The sequence below is a fragment of the Vulpes vulpes genome, chromosome 16, assembly GCF_048418805.1.
Source record: "Vulpes vulpes isolate BD-2025 chromosome 16, VulVul3, whole genome shotgun sequence".
NCBI lineage: Eukaryota > Metazoa > Chordata > Mammalia > Carnivora > Canidae > Vulpes > Vulpes vulpes.
In genome coordinates, this window is record NC_132795.1 from 54,837,332 (window position 1) to 54,855,470 (window position 18,139).

The 18,139-nt window shown below is 43.8% G+C and overlaps 1 protein-coding gene across 2 annotated transcripts in view; it reads left to right on the forward strand.

Moving 5' to 3' along the window:
• Nucleotides 1-11,868: 11,868 nt before the first annotated feature.
• Nucleotides 11,869-18,139, forward strand: part of MRTFA (myocardin related transcription factor A) — a 195,563-nt gene continuing 189,292 nt past the window's right edge. Inside the window, exon 1 of one of the 2 annotated variants that reach the window (XM_072741232.1) lies at nucleotides 11,869-12,205. The gene's annotated coding sequence lies outside the window, so the exon portion shown is untranslated. The remainder of the gene's footprint in view (nucleotides 12,206-18,139) is intronic. The other variant, XM_026017305.2, reaches the window with a different exon arrangement.

Here is an 18,139-nt window from a genome sequence, read left to right on the forward strand (position 1 = left end):
GTAGGGAGAGAAACCAGTATAACCTGTTCCACCAACGCAGAGCTCAAAAGAACTACAGCTAATTGCTGGAGTCCTTATCTCTCTCTACTTTGTGATTTGCCTCCAAGTGTTGAGGGCTTCAAGCATGGCTCCATACAGAGATGTGAATGTGGCATGAAGATCCTGTTCCTGTCTTTCTTCATCTTTTACTCCTGCTTGTCATTCCTGGGCTTTATCTCCAACTCTTCGCTTGTTGCCTAACAGTAAGCCTACATTGTCTTTATAGTTTATGAAGTTAGAGAAGAAAGAAAGAGCATCTTTTCCCAAGAACTGCAGCAAAAGTCCCAGGGAGCCCTCTGTCTGGCCCAGTTAGGTTACATCTCTGTTCCAGGGTACAGAAAGCCCGATGGGGGACTCGATCCTGGGACCCCGGGATCACGCCCTGAGCCAAAGGCAGTCGCTCAACCACTGAACCACCCAGGCATCCCATGTCAGATCCATTTTCAATCTAGTTTTCTTCCTGGCCACAACATGGTTGCAGCAGTTGTGGACATCACATCCAAATAATATCCTCAGTCTCTTTATCCTCAGACTCTCTCTGTGTCTCTCATGAATAAATAAATAAAATCTTTTTTTAAAAAAATGGATCTGACACGAAGAAAGGCAGAGGAGAGAGATGCGAAAATTCCGGCACTTCTATGGCATTATTGAGCATCTGATTTGCACTACTGGAGCCTGATCCACTGCTGGGTGGCACAATACATTCCTCATTGCTTAAGATTATTTGAAGTTTTTCTTGTTATTTGAAGCCAGAAGCAGTCTAACCGAAACAGATCGACCCCAGTATCCATGTTGCCAAGAGGGTGGCACACATAATGTCAGGTGGGTGTATTTTGTCAGCTTAGTGAACCTCCTGGAAAATAATCCACACCTATCCTTCAGAAATCCTTCAGTGAGTTGGAGCCCTCCTCTAATATATACTGCAGTGAGGTCACACGATAAAATTCTGACCGAAGTATCCCATACCCACTGAGCCACCCAGGTGTTGTGGTAGTTTTTATTTTTAAGGTTCACACAATGATATGCTGCCTATAAGAGACTCAGGTTTAAGGATGTAGGGTTGCCTGGGTAGATCAGTCAGTTAAGCATCCAATTGTGATCTCAGGTCTTGATCTCAGGGTTGAGAGCTCATGCGCTGTGTTGGGCTTCACACTGGTTGTGGAGCCTACTTAAAAAGAGGGGAGGGATCCCTGGGTGGCACAGCGGTTTGGCGCCTGCCTTTGGCCCAGGGCGTGATCCTGGAGACCCGGGATCAAATCCCACGTCGGGCTCCCGGTGCATGGAGCCTGCTTCTCCCTCTGCCTGTGTCTCTGCCTCTCTCTCTCTGTGTGTGACTATCATAAATAAATAAAAAATTTTTAAAAAATCTTTAAAAATAGGGGAGCCGTCATAGTGGTTGAGCATCTGCCTTTGGCTCAGGTCATGTTCCCAGGGTCCTGGGATGGAGTCTCACATTGGGCTCCCCATAGGGAGCCTGTTTCTCCCTCTGCCTATGTCTCTGCCTCTCTCTGTGTGTCTCTCATGAACAAATAAATAGAATCTTTTAAAAAAAAAGTATGCAAGTAAAGTGAGAGTGAAGAGATAAGAAAAGACATTTCCAAGTAAATGGTAACCAGAAGAAAGCAGGGGTAGCTAAATTCGTGTCAGACAAATAGACTTTAAGCTAAAATGATCACAAGAGACAAAAAATATTAATGTAACGATAAAGGGATCAATTCATCATGAAAATATAACAGTTGTAAATATTTATACGTCCAACATCAGAGCACCTAAATATGTAAAGCAAAGACTAATAGAGCAAAAAGAAGAAATAAGCAGCCACACATTAATAGCTGGGGACTTTAATCCTACCCAGACTCTCAACAAGGCTAGACCATCCAGAGAATCAATAAGGAAACTGTGGATTTGAACAACTCTATGACCAAATGGACCAAACGGACCTGACAGACATGTATGATCATTCTATCCCACAACAGCAGAATACACGTTCTTCTCAAGCACATATAGAACATCTTCTGGGAAGGTTCATATGTTAGGTCACAAAACATGTCTCAATAAAGTCAAGAAGATAGAAGTTATATGAAGTATCTTTTTTTTTTTAAAGTAATCTTTACACCTAATGTGGAGCTTGAACTTACAGCCCCAAGATCAAGAGTCACAGGCTCCACTGAGCCAGCTAGGCACCCCTAAGTATCTTTTCTGACCACAATGATATGAAACTAGAAATCAGTTAACAGGAAGAAAGCTGGAAAATTCACAAATAAAGCAGAAATTAAACAGCACTTCCCTGAACAACCAGTGGATCAAAAAAGAAACCAAAAGGGAAATTAAAAGATATATTAAGACAAGGAAAAATGAAAGCACAACATACTAAAACTTATGGGATGCAGTAAAAACAGCCCTAAGAGGAAAGTGAGTGTCTGTGGGGATGTGGAGAAAAGGGGACCCTCGTGCATTGTCAGGAATATAAATTGGTACGAGCACAATGGAAAACAGTATGGAAATCACTCAAAAAATGGAAAATAGAACTGCCCCAGGTTCCAGCAATCCCACTTCTGGGTATATATCCAAAGGAAATGAAGTCACTATCTCAAAGAGGTCCTTGAACCACCCGTGTTTATTGCAGCATTATTTACAATAGCTGAGACAGGGAAACAACCTAAGTGTTGACAGATAATGGATGAAGAAAATGTAGGAAATAAAGAAATGGGATATTCCACAATGGAATGTTATTCAGCCATAAAAAGGAAGGGAATCCTGCCAATTTTGACAACATGGATGAACGTGAGGGTATTATGCTAAGTGAAATAAGTCAAAGAATGACAAATACTGTATAGTCTCACTTCCATGTGGAATCTAAAAATATCTGAACTCATAAACAGAAAGCACATTGGAGGTTTCAGAGGGCAGCAGGAGTTGGGGCGAGGTGCAGGGAATGGATGAAAGTGGTCAAAGCGTACAAACTTCCAGTTATAAGATGAATAAAAATTCTGGGGACGCCTGGCTGGCTCAGTCAGGGCAGTGGAGGGTATAACCCTCGGTCTTGGGGTCATGAGTTCAAGCTCCATGCTAGGTGCAAAGCTTACGTAAAAAAAATTTGTGTGTGTGTGGGGGGAGATGCCTGGGTGGCTCAGCAGTTGAGCATCTGCCTTTGGCCCAGGGCGTGATCCTGGAGACCCAGAATCGAGTCCCACGTCGGGCTCCCTGCATGGAGCCTGCTTCTCCCTCTGCCTGTGTCTCTCCCTCTCTTTCTGGGTCTCTCATGAATAAATAAATAAAATATTTAAAAAGAAAAGACTTTAAAAAATGAACAAGATGAAACTCTGGTGCTTAGATATACACATCTGAGTGATAAAACTATAAACAGAAGGAAGTGATTTTTTTTTTTAAAGGAAGTGATTTTGATAAAAGGTGACTTTGGAGGGAGTCAGGAAGACTTTCTTGGAATATGGAACATAGAAGGGCCACTGAGGAGCTTGACAAAGCACCATTTCTTGACCTGGAAGGTGGTTTCCAGGATATTTGCCTTATAATAATTCATTGTGCTCAGTGTTTATTGGGTGCGATTTTTTTTGTATCTGCACGTTATAATCAGAAAGGGTAAAAAAAAAAAAGTAAACACTGTACATCTGGTCAGGTCACCCACTCTGCTTAAAATCCTTCAGTGGCTTAGACAAAGTCTAAGTTCTTAATCAAGGCTCACAGGCTCTTGCAGATTTGGTCTGCCCTGAGTTGAGAGGGGAAGAGAATGCAAAACAGGCTGTGCTGTCAGGACAGAGGCCACAGGAAGTGAGACCCCGCCTGGGGCAGCCAAAAGAGAGGCCCAACACCCAGGAGGCCAGGATTGAACCCAAGGAGCTGGTTGCATGAAGATTAGCAACAGGGAAATGTTCCTCTCTGCCTCCTTGTGCTATAGTGTCAGTGAGAGAAATGGGAGCATCTTCCCAAGTGTGTGCCCCTCAGCATTCAGTGTGTCCTTCTTAGACTAGCTCCCTGGCTCTGTATTTTTTTGTCACCTGGTCACGTTGTTCCATGATATGGTATTGAGAAGTTTTTTTAAAAGATTTTATTTATTCATGAGAGACACAGAGAGAGACAGAGACACAGGCAGAGGGAGAAGCAGGCTCCATGCAGGGAGCCCAATCAGGACTCAATCTTGGGTCTTCAGGATCATGCCCTGGGCCAAAGGCAGATGCTCAACTGCTGAGCCACCCACGCGTCCTGTAGAATTGAGACTTGTAAGAAGTTTACAGTCTTGTAGAACAGGAGTAGGTGAAAAGGATACACAAATTACCTAATTTAAAAATATGGCTTTGTTTTTTTCATTAAAAGTAACTCTGGGGGTGCCTGGGTGGCAGAGTCAGTTGAGCGACCGACTCTTGGTTTCTGCTCAGGTCATGGTCTCAGGGTCATGAGACAGAGCCCTGCATCAGGCTCCTCAATGGAGTCTCTCTCTCCTCCTCTATCCCTCCCCCACACTGAACACATGCTCTGTTTCTCAAATAAATCTTTAAAAAAATAAACAATAAAAATAAAAGTAACTCTATACCTATCATATGTGCATTCTTCTCTAGTATACTATACTATACTTCAAAGAAAAAAATTTAGAACATTTTTATGACATTGGAATAGGCAGATCTTTCACCAACAGGAAACAAAAAGTGCTAATCATAAATGAAAACAATTTATTAAATGAATGATATTAAAACTAAGAACTGCTGTTTATCAAAAGACACCATTAAGGGAATAAAAAGACAACCCACAATATAGGGTAAGATATTCTCAATACATATATGTGATAAAGCTCTCAAATTCAGAATTTATAAAGAACTTGTATAAATCAATAAGGAAAAGATAGACAATCCAACAGAAAAATGGGCAAGAGACTTGAACAGGCACTTCACAAAAGAAGCTCTCTAAATGCTAAATAAACAAATGGAGGGATGCCTGGGTGGCTTAGCGATTGAGTGTCTGCCTGTGGCCCAGGGCGTGATCCTGGAAACCTGGGATCGAGTTCTGCATCAGGCTCCCTGCATGGAGCCTGCTTCTCTCTCTGCCTCTGTGTGTGTGTGTGTGTCTCTTATGAATAAATAAATAAAATCTTTTTAAAAATTGAAAGATTTTTAACTTTGTTACTCATCAGTAAAATGCAAATAAACTGCAATGTGATGTCCTTCCAACTTGACTGGATAAAATTAAAAGGATCAAAAATATCAAGTTTAAAGGAAGACGTGAAGCAATAGGAACTCTCATTGAATGTAAACAGCTATGATTACTTTAGAAAGTTAGCTGGCAGTACACAATAAAGCTGAAAATATGCCTCTCCTACGACCCAGCAAATGCCCTCCCAAAATGCATGTATGTGAGCCAAAAGACATGCATTAGAATATTTATACCAGTCCTATGTGTAATAGCCCACACTGAAAACAACCATGTTAGCAGAATGGATAAGTTTATTGTAATATACTCATACACTGCAATGAAAATAAGCAAACTATAATCACACACAAATATATGGCCTAATCTTACAGAGTGTTGAGCAAAATAAGCCAAACTCTAAATACTTTTATTATATATATATATATATATATTTATTTATTTATTTTTAAGTAATCTCTATGCCCAATGTAGAGATCAAAACTCCCACACTCCACCCACTGAACCAGCCAGCCCTCCACCCCCATTACTTTAGATTCTATCATTCCATTTGTAGAATTATAGAAAGAACAAAAATAGGCAAAACCAATCTATGCTGTAAGACATCAATAGAGAGATACCTAACTAAGGGTGCTAATGGATGGAAGGGGGCACGAGAGGGATTTCTCTTTTTTGATCTGGGTGCTGGTTAAACATATGTGTTCTGTTTGTGAAAAGTCTTCAAATCCTGCAGCTATGATGTATGCACTTTTCTGTATGCTTCTGAATATATATACCCCAATAAAGGGTGACAGAACAAAACCAAGAATGGATATATTATGAAGTCACATTCAAAATAGGCCTACAGAAGAGCCTTAAAGATGCAGGCCTTCTGAATAGGCTAGCAGGGGATTTCTCCCTTCTATGAAGGCTCTTTGGTGAAAAGCACCACTTCTAGTTTCCCTTGGTGAGGTTTTGAGGTGCCACCTCCACCTGGAAGCCCTGTGATAGGGCCAAGTTATAGGATCCTGTGCCTGTGCTCTTGTGGTTAGGTTTGGGTGAGACTAGTGAGGCATGGTAAGGCAAGCGCAAGGTGAGGTCACGTCTGTTCTGTATTTTAAATATTAATAGAGTTTGGAGGGCATTAATTTTCATTTATTTTTTTTTGGAAATATGGCATTGAAATATTATCTTGATCATTGAGCTTGGTTTTGGTGTCCATTTAAATTTTGTGTCTGATTGTCCTCAACCTCGATTATGATAGCATGGTCAGTTTTCATTTAAGGAAAACAAAAAAAGGCTCTGCTAGTTTTTATTCTAAAACAATATCTTTATGCTCTCCAAGCAGTAAGAACTTGCCATTGGGTTCCACCCCTCACGCTGTTACCAAAGTTGCGAATCTATCTAGGGAGTAAAGGAGTTCCAACCCTCAACCACTAGAGGACGCCAAAGAACAGCTTATAAAGCTGAATTCTTTACTAATTAAGGCCGTCCTCCAGGAAAGACATAGCCCAGCCTGGATTCCTTTTCTCTGACAAAAGCCCATCCATTTTGTGATTCTCTGCCTCTCTGTAGCTCCAGTCCCAAGTAGGCCCTAAACACATGAGCCAAATTCAATATAAGAATAGGCTTAAGGGGCACCTGGGTGGCTCAGCGGTTGAGTGCCTTGGGCTCAGGGCATGTTCCTGGGGTCCTGGGATGGAGTTCTGCATCAGGCCGGGAGCCTGCTTCTCTCTCTGCCTATGTCTCTGCCTCTCTCTGTGTCTTTCATGAGTAAATAAATAAAATCTTAAAAAAATAAAGATTGACACTTCTCAAGGATTGTATGATCTTTAGGGGACAAAGAGATACAGAAAGTGTTTACAGAATATAGGGGGGGAAAGTAATCCAAGCCCACTGCATTGACCCTCGTAGGTCCTAATTTCCTCTGGGGTAGAAAACAGTAGTGGTCTTCTAATTTACTTGCCCAACCCCCTTTCAGTCTCCTTCCAATCTAATCAGTTAACTCCCATGTAAATCTTAAAACACATTTTGGATCCTGTTTTCAGAAGCCCAGTACCAACCTTACCTTGGCATTTTTTTACTTTTTTTACAATAAGGCCTCAACCAAACGTTCAAGCCTTATCTCTTGAACAAACCAGACAACTCCTTTGTTTAAACATGTCCGATGTTTTCCTCCCTCCATTCTATTACTCACAGTTGGAATGCCCTACCTCATTGCTTCCTGTCAAACATACACTCCTTCAAATGAAGTTACTGGGTTTTCTGTAAGACATGAACTCTCTCTTACTTCATTTTTACTGACTTTATAGCATTGTTCACATTGGTGTTATTTGTGAACCCTGTTCTTGATTGTGGGCAAGGGTTGTCTATTTCACTTTTTTTATGTTTCTTCTAGTTCCTTGTGTGTAGCCAACAAATGTTTATTGTATTACACCTAGAATTCTAATATACTAATTTTAGGATCCGTACCATGGCTCTGCTAGTTTGTAGCTATGTGATTGTGTGATGTGTGTGTATGTGTGTGTGTATGTGTGTGTTTTAAGTAGGCTCTAGGCCCAATGTGGGTGTTGCACTCACAACCCAGAGACCAAGAGTCACATGCTCTACCTACTGAGCCAGCCAGGTGCCCCTGTGTGTTATTTTCTTAATTATGTCTTTAAGTCTCAGTTTCCTCATCAAAAAATGAGGATCGTAACAGCACCCACCTCAGGGTTACAACAAGGATGAAACAAGAAAATGCATTTAGGATATTTAGTGTTGGGCTTGGCACAGCAGACAATCTATGGATTGTCAAGAAAGAAAAGATCCATTTCGGCTGGAGGAATAGTGGAGAGGGCCTGGGGGTGTTGGGGAGGAAGGTGAGCCAAGATTTGATTAGATGAGAGACAAAGAAAGACTTTTAGGCAGAGGGACCAACCTGAATAAAGACTTAAGAAGAAACAGAAACTAGCAGGATGTGTCGAGGATGGGGCTGGTCATGTCCCGGGAAACACCTTTGGAGAGATTCTCCAGGAAGAGAAAGAAGAGCCTAGTAGTGTAAATTTTCCAGAAGTATGAATTCACAGGTTGGAAGGAGGGGAAAATCAGTCCCTAGGGGTTTGCTGTCTTTGGGTTTGCCCTGACTATCAGCAATAGCGACAATATGAGAAGTGGTAGCTAGTTTGAGGAATGACAGAGCTAAATCAGCATGTATTTATAGCAAGGTGCAGCAAAGGATGGAAATGGATGAAACAACCACTAGCTGCTCATTATTAGCAGGGTTAAGCCTGAAATCCTATGTTCGTGGCCAAGAATTAATTATAGAAGTACAAGAAAGGGTGAATTTTTCTTAGCATCAGTTTGTAGGGGGAGGGGAAGCTTTAAAGGAAAAGGAAGAAATGGTTATAAAGTCAATTTGAGCCAAAGGGTCAGGGCAGTCTCTAAATTTGCTGAGGCATCCGGTGCTCATGGATGTAGAGAGACAGACTAAGGAAGGGTAAAGTCTCACTGTACTTTAGTGATCAGATCACACTGTGGTCACATTTTGGTTGCAAGGAACAGAAACCCAACTGGGAAGAGAATGTACTGGCCTACAGAGTAGGCACAAATGACGGGCCTCGTAGCTCTCTTTCACAGGCCAGGGCACCCATCCCCCAGCTGCTGTGAGTGTTGGCAGCTAAGGGTTCCCAGATGCCCGAAATTCCAGAGAATTGCCTTCAGCAGAAGGGAGCAGCTTTGGAGACCTTCACTCCTCGATGGCTTACAGCCAGTGGCTGACTGATGCTTGGGTACACAAAGCTGCCCAATGCCTCCTGGGGGGATAACTCCGTGGTGTGGTTTTATGCCAGAGCTCTCCGTTGTTGATCAGGCCAAGGCAAAATCAAGCTGCCTCTTGCCTAGCTCTTTCTTTTTGCTTGTCCTGCTCAACTTCCTTCCTTATGGGTTATTCTCCCCTTAATAAATCCCATTCCCAGATTTTCCTTGCAGGCTGTTTCTAAGGATTCTGATGAAAGACACCTACAAAAGCAAACAGCCAGAAAATAGCTGGATCCAGGTTCTGAGAGTCATTGCCTGTTGTAGCTTTCATCCGTGCCTCAGTTCTGATAAAACTATCAGTTTTCATATTGGTTTTATGTATTCTTGAGCAAGTTCTTTCGTGGTCCTCCTGATCAACTGCAGGGGATGAGCCAGGTAGTTCAGCAGCCTCCTTGCAAAGGAAACTTCTCCATATAGTGAGTTCCAACTATAGTGACTTGTTGATGCCTGTGTCGGCCACCTGAATGCCGCCATTCTGCTTGGACTGTCTTGGGCCACACACCTTTCCCTAAATCAATCATTGCAAATGGTGGTGGTGGTGGTGGAAGCCCAAAGAGGAGGAAAACAGTGCTCTGATGGGTCAGGACTGTCAAAGTGCTGCCCCTGGAAAGTAGTGAAGTCAGCCCCATGGCTACCATACTGACAGACAGTGGGGAGGACTGGTTCCCTAGAAGAAATTAGGCTCCTCTTACTAGAAGAAAGGGAATGTGTGCTGGAAGGACAAAAATAACACATGTTCCCAACAGATCTTGACGATCTGAAAGATGTCTACATGAAGTCCTCAGGATGGAAACCATAATTTGGCAAAATAAAAGGCGACTTCATCTTTATTGTTTTGGGGATGGGCAGAAGGTGTGGAAAGGGGGGCATAGTTGTCATCTTCAAATATTTGGGATGTTGTCCTGATGAAGAGGGATTAGACATGTTCTCTGAAGGTTTAGGAGATAATTAGGACCTAGACTCAGAGGTTAGAGGGATGGATGTAGATTATCCATAAAATATAGACATGTAAATAAATAAGTAGCTTGTACACGCATATGGATACAAAATAATTGCAATTTAAATTGTCCAGAAAAGGAACAGACCTATTTGAGAGGTGGTAAGCTTGCCATGCCTCAGACTGGGAACAGGCTTATCACTCTTACCATGACTCATAAAATATGCTTGTGCTTCCTTCTCGCTTTGTTTTTTTCATAAAGGCTGTGTCTAGGTAGATATTATCTGGAATGCCCCGCCCCAGTCTTGTCTTGCAGAAACCTGCCCCACCCCACCAATTTCAAACCAGAGTACTTTCTCCTTTAAGGTTCACCTTTGTGTCTTCTTGTTAATCCTGACACTCGGGATATGCTGCCTGGCATTGCAATCACCTCACCATTTGCCTTCATTCTCCCCAGTTTGTTGAACACACCCGCTCAGTGTCTTACTCAAGAAATATCTGCTGAATAAATCATTTTATCCGGTCTTTTGTGGACCGATTCTTGCCTTGGAGGGAAGGTGTGTGACTAAGGGGCCACTGGGATCCCGCTGAACTTCAAGATTCTGTGCCCAGCAGCACCTTGCGCTAAACTTGAAGCTGACTTACAGATAAATAATTGGGGATATCCAGAGCCACTTTGGCTTTTGCAGCTGTCGGCCGGAGAGGAAAAGGAGGCATCCTCTCTGACAGACCAACAGGCCATCATGGGAGATCTGGGGGAGAGCAGGGGATCATAGTAAGAATTCACTCTGGAACATTGAGTTGCCCTTCTCAATCTTTGGGCCTTGGCCTGGCTGCTCCTCCCGGAACCTGGAAGAACGTCTTACTTAGCTCCCTTCTTCCTCTAGCTACTGTTACTCCTCCCTCCAACCCTGCCAGGCTACACCATCCCCAGGAAGCTTTCGGGAAAGCACTTCCCCCCTCTTTTCCACCCGCCAAGTTGGAGTTATTTCTCCTTTTCTGGACTCCCTCCCATTGCGGGAGGAGAGGGAGCAAATGGCCTGCCTGCACCAAAGCACTTCCCACCGCAGATCTCGCTTTGCTTGTTTCTCTCTCCCTTAAGTCTGCTTTCTCCTTGTTGAAGCCAACCGGGTCCGTGTGTGGCCTCCGCGCCTAAGGCAGGAGACCCACGCGTGCACATGCGTGCATACCCCCCGCCCCCTTTGCTACAGGAGAGGATGCCAGAAAGAGTAGGACATCAGCATTTTAGAATTTTGCAATGGCAAGAGTCCTCGGGAGTCACCTAGTGACACCTTCCCTTTTACAGATGTGCTTCCTGGAGTCCCCTGGGAGAAGCTTTTGGGTTCATTCAGCGCCTTTTCTTCCCGAGGCCCAAAGCACTTTTGCTGTTGATGATCTCAACCTTCTAGGCAGGTAGGGAGAATTGGGTAGGTGTTAATATCCTCCCTTTTCCCCTAGGGGAAACTGACTCAGAGAAACGAGGCGACGGGCCTCGGTGGGGCGGGGGCTGTAACGGGAATTCAGGGCTCCGGGCCAATGTGGAATTTACTGTGCCTCCTCTGGGGAAGCGTGAAAGTGAAGTAATCAACTTACGAGCCCCAGGCGAGGACCCTTTAGCCCCTAGAAGGATCGGGTTGGGTCAGAAGGATTAATGCAGTTAAGGGCTCGCGGCATTGACCCCTTGGCAACTTGGCGAAGTCTAGCCGGTCCGCCGCCCTTCCCTCGGCCGGGTGACCAATGGGCTTCGGTCTCTTTAAGGCCCCGGCGCCCCGCCTCCGGCTCGTCGCCGACCTCCTCCCACCTCCCAGCCGCTGCTCCGCCAGTTCCAGACTTCCCTTGGCGATGAGGTCATCTTCTCGCTGCCCATTGGCTGCGCCTGGCCGTCAGTCACAGGAAGTCCCGCCGCCGTCCTCACCGCCTCCGTACCCCTCCCTTCCCGCCCTCCCTTTAGTTCTACCGTCCCAGCCTCCGCAAGGCCTCTGATTGGCCAGCGCCGCCGTCACTCTTCCAGCAGGCGGTGTGGGAGGCGGGAGGCGGGTGTGGTGGGAGGGGCCGCAGCTTCCGTGGCTGAGAGGAGCCGGCGGCGGCCGTGTCTGTGGTGTCCGAGGCGGCGGCGAGAGCGACCGTTCCATCCTCCCCACCCCCTCGGCTCCGCTCGCCACACACCCTCCTCTCGTGCAGACTTCTCCTCAGCTCCGTGCGCACTGGCGAGACGTTGAGCCTCGGGAGGGGAGACGCGCGGCGAGAGCCGGAGGGGGACCGCCGCGGAGCTCCGGCCGGGAGGAGCGCGAGGCGGTGAGTGAGAGTCCGGGCAGGGAGCCCCTCCCCCACCGCGGCCCCGCCCCGAGCATCCTTTCTCCTCGCGACCCCGCCGCGCGCCCTCGGGGTGTGTCCGCGCGGGCGTCGCCGCTCGGCCCCTACCCCGTCGCCGCTCAGCTCGCCCGCCCCTCGCCTCGGGGCCGGGTCCCCCAGCCGCGGCGGGCGGCGCGGGGCGCGGCCGTGCACCTGTGAGCCGCCTGGCCTGGCAGCGCCGGTGAGGGGATGAGGGCGGTCCTGCACCCATTGCGCCCGGGTGTGTTTTGACCGCAGGGTCCCGGGGTCTTGTGCAGACCCTTCGGATCCATGTGCACTCCTAGGATTCCCTGGCGAGGGAGCCTCACCTGGACTTGTTGATGCCTGTGTCGGCCACCTGAATGCCGCCAGGTGTAAGGGCTCTGGCCGATTTGAAACTTGACGGCCAAGAACTTGACCCTCTAAGAAAGTGTCAGGACGCTTTGATTCCACCTCCCACTCTGGCCGGTGCCGTAGGAAAGCACTGATACTCTGTAGTAGCTTGGGCTGGAGCTTTCAGATCAGGTTCGCCAAGCTGCCCTTCGCCGGCTTTGTAATCTTGGGCTTCGGTTTCCTCATCAGGAAAATGGGCATAAGACCTACTACATGGGATCATTGTGAGTTGAGAACGACGGGTAGATCGGTTTGTATTCAAGCACCAGCCCAAATGGGCTTTGTCAGGATCTCTGTTTTCTCACTATTATATAGCGTAACAAAAAGGCAGTTTGGTGGACACTCAGCTGTACTGGGCATGAGGTATGTGTATACAGGAATATGAAAGATGTCACTTAAAAATAATAATGAGATTACACCTAGCTTCTTGTGTTTTCACATACTTTGAAGTTTGTAAGAAGTCTGAAATGTTCCCAGCTTGCCAACTTTTGAGATCTTCTCAAGATCTTTTTTACCTGAAGCCAAAACTCGTGACATACTATTTTTAGTAAAAAGTGAAATTCTTGTATTTCATATTAGAGGACCCCGAAAACTCCACAAATTTCACTTAAGCAGTTTTACTGTTGAAAAGCAGCCACCTCCCAGGAGTGAGGTGGTACAGCCAGCTGGCACATGGCCCTGGGACTGCAGGGTGGGGAACCCTTGGCTAAAAGTTATTAAATTAAGTTTTGCTTAATGTCATTTGCATTTTTCATAGTGAATCAAAGAGCTTTATGATAGTTTCTTAGTGAAATGATTTTAAAAGAGGCAGACCATTACTGCTTTTTTCAAAAGCCCGTGCAAAGAAAAACTGACTATAGTCTGTTCTAGTATTGGCTTCAGTTCTTTGCCAGTAACTGTTAGGAAAAGACCCTGTTTAGAAAGGCTTCCACAAGTCACATCTCTTTGGTTAAGTTTTTTATTTGGTGTAAAATCATGAGATGGAAGAGTAAGATGTATCCCATAATCCAAAAGTATTTATTGCAGACTTTCCACATCCTTTAGTCCTCTACTGACTGCTATGAGGAAGGGATTCAAAAGAAGTATGAAACAGCATCTCAGCCCATAAAGGGCAAAACCGTAAAGTTTGGATCACTCAGTACATTTGGGTACTATTTAAGTAATGACTTCATTCATTTATTCATTCAGTAAACTTGTTCCTTGCCTATAACATGCCAGGTATTTTTCTTTTTTTTTTTTTTTTAAGATTTATTTATTTGAAGGACGCCTGGGTGGCTCATTGGTTAAGTGTCTGCCTTTGGCTCAGGGCGTGATCCTGGAGTCCCAGGATCGAGTCCGGCATTGGGCTCCCTGCATGGAGCCTGCTTCTCCCTCTGCCTGTGTCTCTGCCTCTTTCTGTGTGTCTCTCATGAATAAATGAATAAAATCTTAAAAAAAAAAAAAAAGATTTTTTTGAGAGTGAGAAAGAGCACAGAGGGAGAGGGCGAAGCCGACTTCCTGCTGAGCAGAGAGCCCAATACTGGGCTGGATTTGATTCCAGGACCTGAGATCATGACCTAAGTCAAAGGCAGACACTTAACTGATAGAGCTACCCAGGTCCTCCACCAGGTGTTTTTCTAAAAGCCGAGTTTATCAGGGTAAGTGAGGTATAGTCTCTGCTCATATGAGCTCACAGTCTATCTAGTGGGAGAGGCAGAAAGTGACAGATAATTGTAACACACTGAAATAAACTCTAGAACTGTATGGGAGGGTCAAGGGAGCTTTTCCTTTTCACTTCAAAGAGAAGATGGCATTTGAGCTGATCCTTAACTCATTAGATGAAGGAGAGGAAGATCATTCCAAACAGAAGTAACTGAGCTTGGAAAGATTTCTTGATAGATCTTCTGACTGCAGGTATAAGCCCTGGGGAAGTGGAAGGAAACTGACATTTCTTGATGCCCATTATATAATAGGCATTAAGTTAGGCTTTTAATATTACCACTTAATTCTCACAACGACCCTATGAGGCAGATATTACCTCCACTTTAGGATAGGAAGACTGAGGCTCAGCATAGTTAAATAATTTGTTTAAGGGTTGCACAGTTAGTGATAGAGCCAGGACTTGAATTTCTGATTTAAAAGTATGTATGCTCATTTCCTTTTAACACTCTACAGAAATAAACGAGGTGAGACTGTTCCAGCTATATATATATGACATATATATGTCATTTTACTACATAAATTACAAATTACTTTCTGTGAAATAAATGTTCATATTTGATTTAGAGTTGCTAAAACGTGTATAATAAAGGCTATCAAGTGGTATTTATAAGTGTGGTGATATTTGCTAAGAAGTGGTTCATGGAAACATTTAATGGAAGACATTGACATATACAGATTCTATATGGGGCACTTAACAAAGCTATTAAACAGATATGGACTTTTCTTGAGGCCATAGCTTAAATATTTAAGTGTATAAAGAAAAGGATGGCCAATGAAATAGAAAAGGAAAGAGGTAAAATGGTTGTGAATAATGAATTTTTTTGAAAGGGCAATTAGAATTTTGAAGTCCTAATAACAGAGGTTTTTATATTTAGAGAACCCACTATGGATGGTAAACTCCACAAAGGCAATTTGTTTCTTTTATTCTGTTAGCTCAAGAGCAATTCTTGGGACATAGCAGATACTCAGTAAATATTTGTTGACTAAAAGGTGAATATGAATAAATACATATTTACAGTGAGTTGTATGTTTATGTAAATACTAAGGTTGATAGGATTGATTTAAGAACATTTTCGTCTGCTGAAAAAAAATCTTTGGTGGGGAGGTTATATTTCAGAAGGTCTTGAAAGAAAAGAGGGAGGACACTGACAGGTTATAGATGAAGTGGTACAGGCATATACCATATAGGTATTAATAAATGCTTATACATTGGAAGAAAAGGAACATTGAACAAAGGGAATGGCCCACTGCACCATTATATATAGGTACTGTTTAATTCTAAGGCTTTAACAAATTTTGTGAATCAAATTTCTGCTCTTAAGGAACTTAGAGTTTTAGAGACTGTTAGGTGTGTTGCCTATTATTGTATAACATGTTACTCCAAAAGTTAGTGCTTAAGATAACAGTAAACATCATCTCTCACAGTTTCTGTGAGCCCAGAATTTGGGAGCAGCTTGAGCAGTGGTTCAGGCTCAGGACCTCTCAACGAATTGCAGTGATAGGTCATCTAGAGTTGCAGTCATCTGAAGACAGGCTGGTGGATCCTCTTAAGGTGGCTACTCAGATTGCTGACAAGTTGCTGTAGGCTATTGGTGGGAGGTCTCTGTTAGTATGGGCTTCTCCGTAGAACTACTTGAATGCCCTCAGTGCATGGCAGCTGACTTTTCCCAGAGCAAATAATCCAAGAGACCAAGTTTTGTTGTTGTTGTTGTTGTTTTTGATCTAGCTTCAGAAGTCACATACCATCATTTCTCCATTATACTATTGGTCACACATCGTGGGAAGGGATTATACAGGGGTATGAATAGAGGAGGTGAGGATCCTTAGGGGCCATCTTGGAGGCTGGCTACCACAGTGGTAGCATAGAACAGAAAAAGTGTTGGAAAAAGGTGCAAAGTGCTGGGGGAGGGGAAGGAAGGATTCAGAGGTGGGAAAGGTTACTTTTGGGAAAATGAGGGAATTGGGAAAGATTTAATTCTTTTAACAGATATATATATATATATATATATATATATATATATATATACACATACATATATATATTTATTAAAAGATTTTATTTATTTATTCATGACAGACACACAGAGAGGGAGAGAGAGAGAGGCAGAGACACAGGCAGAGGGAGAAGCAAGCTCCACTCAGGGGGCCCGACATGGGATTTGATTCCGGGTCTCCAGGATCGGGACCTGGGCCGAAGGCGGCGCTAAACCGCTGAGCCACCCGGGCTGCCCTTAGCAGATATTTACAGGTATTTATTGGGTGCTTACTGTGTGCCTTCAACATGATAGGCTAATATGTGGAAGTGGACGCTGAATTAGGGCTCTATGAAATGTTGTAAGTAGTTTAGGCCAGCATTGATATGAAACACAAACATTAAATTCTGCGTGTAAGGTGAGGGAGGAGTAATTTTTCTGATATTGAGAACAGTAACTTAACAAAACAAAGTAGTTAAAAGCATAAATACTAGAGCCAGACTTCCTGGGTTGGAAGTCACCACATGCTAGCTGTGTAACCTTGGGTGTGTATACTCTTACCACATCTTGGTAACTCACTAACTATAAAATGGGGTTAATAATGGTGGTTGCTTTATATTGCTGCTATAAAGATTAACTGAGTTAAAAATATACCACGTCCTTGGAACAGGTTCACATAAATCATCATCGTTGTCGTCATTGTTCATTTTGGGCCATAGCATAGAACTGACTGTGGGTGAATGAGGTTGAAGTCAGAGATGAATGAATGTGGAATAATGTGAGTATTCAGAAGCTTTTAAATGTCAGCCATTTAAATGTAATCATTTGCTGCTTCAGCATCAGTTTTCCCCGTTCGACTACTTATGTTAAGATAATTTTTATTTCACAAATAGAGTAAACCAGTGATTTTATTTAGCTGAACTCCACAGTTGCAACAATTCCTCAGGAGATTCACAGTTGTTTGTGAAAGGTATCTTGTATTCTTCTCTCTTCCCTCTTTAAATTACCTAATGGGTTTAGCCAGAAGCAGCACTCAAAGGTACATCTTCAGAAGATCTTAGTGGTGGAACCAGGACCCAGAGTAAAAATACCAGAGTGGGCACTTTTGTGCTCAGTCACAAAAGAATCCTCAGAGATTCTTTTTGTTTTTTAAATATTTTATTTATTCATGAGAGATGCAGAGAGAGAGAGAGAGAGAGAGAGAGAGAGAGAGAGAGAGAAGAGGCACAGGCAGAGGGAGAAGCAGGCTCCTTGTGGGAAGCTGATGCGGAACTTGATCCCCAGATCTGGGATCACATCCTGAGTCGAAGGCAGGCACTCAACTGCTGAGCCACCTAGACGTCCCTCCTCAGAGATTCTTAACACTATGTCACTTTTGTGAAGAGAGATCATTGAACTCCATGTCTCTGCAGGTGTTAAAACAGGAATTGGGTGATCTGTCAGGGTACCTTGGGTGGCTCTAATGGCCTAAATTGCCTTCAGTTTTGCCGTTCGGGGACTTCAGTCCAACTCTCATTGTTAGTTGAACAGAGGCACTGAGAAATTAAGTGCTTTGAGGTTCCACAATAATCTAGTGGCTGAGCCTGGGTCAGTTCTTCACCCTGTGTTTAAGGCTGGCTCACATAGTCGTGGTAGAAGATCTGCAGAATCTTTGGAAGATTGAGCATTCATATACCATATTTTTACTTTTGTGGTATATCTGATTTATTTGCTTCCCTAGTCACTTTTATTCATTTGCTTTTGAAAATCATTTCCTGTTTATATGAGTGCTAGTAACAAGTAATTTGGATAGCTCATTTTGAAATCTGAAATGTATACTCTTACTGAATTT